Source organism: Tenrec ecaudatus, chromosome 4 (genome assembly GCF_050624435.1).
Source record: "Tenrec ecaudatus isolate mTenEca1 chromosome 4, mTenEca1.hap1, whole genome shotgun sequence".
NCBI lineage: Eukaryota > Metazoa > Chordata > Mammalia > Afrosoricida > Tenrecidae > Tenrec > Tenrec ecaudatus.
Genome location: NC_134533.1, coordinates 204,147,915 through 204,152,572, shown reverse-complemented (window position 1 = coordinate 204,152,572; position 4,658 = coordinate 204,147,915).

Below are 4,658 nucleotides of genomic sequence, written 5' to 3'. Positions count from 1 at the left end.
GGGACGTGGCCGTGGCCGTGGCCGTGGGCGCGTGCGCCCGGGACCTGGAGGGCGGAGGCCTGCGAGCCCGTCGTCATAGCAACGGGCGCGCGCCCGTTCCGCGCGCCCCGCCCCCGAGCTCGCAGGGGCGGGGCCCCGCGCGTACCCTCGCCTCCAACAAACTTCGGGGTTCTGGCGGGGGAAGGGGGGCGGCTTAGCCAGGATCCCTCGGCTGTAGGGTTGAGGGGAGCACCTTACCAGGGTCTGACGCACACACAGCCCCCAGGAAAGGAGGGGCGTCAGTCGGGTGGAGGGCAGGGGGAGCAGGAGCCAGGTCTAAGGGAGCGCTTGGAGAGGTTAGGGCGGGGCGCGGCACAGCAGCGAAAATAAGCCTTTCAGCGAGGCTTCCAGACAGTCCTGGGAAGTCCAGAGGAGCCGCTGAACAGCGTTAATACCAGCTTCCCGCCTCCCGCCACAGCCCAGAAGTGATGGACGGTCCAACCAACTGGGGCGCCCCTGCCCACCAGCCCGTCTGGACGCTGGGCCCCTTCCTCGGTCCTGCTGCTCTCTCGACCTGGAGAGTGGACGGAGGGCCGGTCTGCTCTTTCTGGCTGTTCTTGGGAACCTTCTGGTTGACTCCAAGCCATGGCGACCCTATCTATGCACAGCAGAACGAACGAAACACTGCCCAGTTCTGGGCCATCCTCGAGCTTGTTCTTATGTTAGAACCCATTGTGGCCCCATCTCCCTGAGGGCCCTTCTCCTCTTTCCCTGCCCCCTATCCACTTTACCAAGCACGTTGTCCTTCCCCGGGATGGACCGGTTTCTCCCGACAGCACGTCCACAGTCCCAAAGACAGTCTCGCTATCCTGGCCCCTAAGGAGCAATCTGGCTGTACTTCTTCCAAGACTGGTGTGTGTGCCCTTTTGGTGGTCTGTGGTACATTCAAGATTACGTCTACCTAAAGGGGGTCTCCATCAAGGTCGGCAGTAAACTCTTTGCAAATACAATCTCCAGCTATTTCTGTGCACTTGAAAATGATGGAGCACTCGCTGGGGCCCCAAAGGTCAAAGCCCTGCCCTTTAAGGGTGTGTGGGTGTGTGTATGTGATGGGGAGGGAACGGCTCAAGCCACCTCAGTGGTCCCTGATGTTTGGGAGGGGACCACTGGACACTGGAGGAAGTCAGCCACCACAGGTTCGGTACAACTTGTGGAGCACCCGGCCCCTCGTGCACTAGCACACTCATCTTGGCTCCTTCCACAGGCTGGGAAGATGGGGCCTTGTTTGCCAGAGCCAAGCCTAACCCGCCCTCTGGGCAGGCTAGGAGAGTGGGTAGCTGCCTCACCCCACAGGCACTTTGGGCAGGCCTGGCACAGTCACAGCAGTCTGCTTTGCCTATGAAGGGCCAAGCCCAAGCCCTTCTGTGTCCCAGGCACTTGGCTATGGGAAGCATTTCCTGGGACACCAGGAAGGTCCAGGGCACTGGCTCAGAGACCCACAGCCTCTGACCATGGGGTTTGCCCATTCTCTGCTTTCTTGCTTCCCTGAGGCTGAGTTTCTCCCCAGAAACCCTCCTCTGCAGCTGCCCTTTCTTGCGAGAGGTCTCCATCTGGTTGGGGAGCGCCAGCACTTGTGACTCACTCCCCACCCCCTCCAGTGAACCTCAGGATCCTAACCCACCCTGGCCCTGTAGGTGTAACCCCACCCTGAGAGAGGGCCTGCCCGCAGCTGGGGCTGCAGGCCTTCAGCTAGCCAGGCTTCATCCCCTGCATGCCTGAGTGGACACCAGGGGGCAGCAGGCACCCCGCAAGGCCCTGCTTCTCCAGTAGCCAGGCAGCTAGGGATAGCTATCCATCGGCCTCACCCACACTCCCCCCTCCACCCCACCCCGGGTCTGGGGCCCCAATAGCTCGAGCCTGTCTCATCCCGAGCCCAGACTTGGCTTCTGTCTCCTCTGTTCAAAGAATCCCCAACAGAAACATCTGAATTCTCCCTTAAAGCCTTGAGAGGGTCTACCGTGAATCTGTTCCCCACCCACCCCCTGCAGAAACTTTGGTTAATGCTTTGTGGGCCAGCTGGGTGAAGACCAGGGAACATATTTGGGAGTCTGAAGCATTCTGCAAACCCAGTCCTGGACAACCGCAGACGTTGCCCCCCCCCCCTACCAACTAGCCCGCCACCAGGAGCCCAGACCTCCATGGACCCGCCAAACCTGCAGGGGCTGAGAACTGGCCCAGCGTCAGCCACTCGGGCAGGCTTTGCCATCTTGCCCAGAACCCTGAACATGCAGTGCTCCCCAAGTGAGTGAAGGCACTGCCAGCCTCTGTTGAATCAATGGCACAGTGCGCCCAGTGACCCCAAAGGACCTCCCAGGAGCACAGCCCCTCTTCCGGCCCACCCTGCCAGAGGAGCCTTGGTCCAAACAACACTGCTTTCTTGAGTTTAAATTTTTATTTTACAAAAAGAGAAATAAAGAAAACTGATAGGCAGTTATACTGACTTAAAATTGTTCTGTTTGCTTTTTTAAAAAAGTGACATGAAACACAAGTAAAAATAAATACGTCATAGAAACAGCCAGTTGCCCAGTCTCCAGGGCAGGAGCGCCGCCCTGCCGAGTGAGGGGAGGGAAGCCCGTGATCGCGCCCGCCGCTGGCACACCCAGCCAGACACTCCTCCAAGCCGGGTGCAAGTCACAGGGGTGTCCTGAGGAAATGAGACAGAAGCCAAAGCCAGGGCCCTGGGCTACTTCGTCTCCCCTCCCCCTGGCAGCGGTGTGGCCTAGTGGTTACCCATGGTAATCCCCGCATGCCTGGACCCCTCAAGAGGAACAGCAGGAAATCAATCTTGCTTGGGGAGGCTCGGGGGGGGGGGGGGTTCTCCAGATGAGCCCCCAGCCCCCGAGTAGCCCAACCAGATAACGGTCAGTTACACCAAGGTACACGTACACACACACTCTCGTGTCTCTCTCTCACACCCTGGGCTGAGCTCTCTTCCAAGGACGTGGTGTCAGGTCACAGTATGAGGTCCCCTCTTCTGAATGTCACCCCACTAGTGGTGACAGGAGAGTTTCCAACCCTCCCCTGCCCTCTGCACTGTACTTTGTAGTCTGCCAAGCAACCAGATGAACGGATGTCCACCTCCAACAGACCTGCCCCAGGGGAGGAGTGGGCCCAGGACCCTGAAGAGCACAGTGCAGGGCTGTAGCCAGCTCAGAAAGCTCATTGTCTTAAGACTCGGAAATTCATAAGGGCCGGGAGCCAAGGTCATGGCACAGGACAGACAGATCCGAGGTCACAGAGCATACACAGAACGGGAGTCAGGAGAAGGGGGCCAGAGTTGGAAAGGGACCGATGGAGAGCAGGGCAGTCTGACAGGCTGAGAGACTCCCAGGGTACTTGGTGGGGAGGACCCCTGCTCTGGGGAATGTGGGTGGGGTGAGTCACCCCACCCTGCTGAATGCACAGGAGGCCACTCAGAGAGGAGGGAGGGTGGAGGGAGGGTGCCAATCTAGCAACCCTGGGCACGAGGAGTGGACAGCCTACAGAGGACCGAGGGAGGGGTCTGTGCTGTGGGCGCAGAAGAGAGGGGTGCCACAGAGGGCAAGGCCCTGCCCTGCTGCCTCCCAACTACTGTGCAGATCTGGGGTTGGAGCACTGCTGGGGGGGGGGGGGAGACCTCACATGCTGGTGCCTTGGGAAGAGTTCTGGGGACCCCATGGGTTGTGTTTTCAGTCAGAGACGGTGAGATGGATTCTACCCTCCGTGTACAGTCTGAAGGGACGACCCCAAGCTGACGCGGTTCGCTCGCTTCCTCTCCGGCTTGGCTCCTCTGCTCCTGTCTAGTTTGTGTCCAGACGGCGTGAAGACACTGGCGTGGACACTCACTACGCCAGCCCTGCGACCCCTGGGCTCAGCATCGGGGCGAAACCTAACAGACAAGGCTTGGGGAATCCTGGGAACCAGCCATGAGGGGACACAAAGGCCTGCACCTCTCTCCTGTCACCACTGCCCCTTCACTCAGCCCGTGGGGGGGGGGGGCACAAATGTTTCTGATCAGAGGCTGTAAAGCAGGGTTCCTGGGCTCTGCGACGTCTCTGCCCTCCCTCACAAAGCTCCAGGCGGCCATGCACGCTCTCACACCTACCAGCAACAGGAAAGCCAGGAAGTGTTTTCAGGTTCCGTACACCCCCAATCCCCCAACACACACGTACATACGTACATATATACGCTGCACATGCCAGAGAAAGCCTTCTCTAAGCCAGGCCAGCGCCCTCAACCCTTGCCTCTCCCAGTCCTGGGACCTCCCAGGGAGAGAGCAGGCCTCTTGGGCACCCAATTACTTCGGGGCAACTTCAAAGCCCCTCCGTGCAGTGACCGGTTTTTGTTCCCTTTTGGGATGGGTTCTGGATTCTCAGAGCCTCCTGCCATGGCTTCCTGGAGGTGAACACAAAATGCTCAGCAGACTGGGGACTGTGACTAGCTAGCTCACGATGATGGCTCCAGTTTAAACCCGAGCCCCCCCACCTCAGTCCCATCCCCCTCCATCCCCAGGACACATCTGAAAAAGAAAACACTGGTTGGAACTGCTATTTTTAAATTAAGAGAGTAATTTGCATAGCTAAACTGTAGATCTAAGGCTTCTATGAGTAGCAGTGTTAAGGGTTTAACAGGGTGCTGAT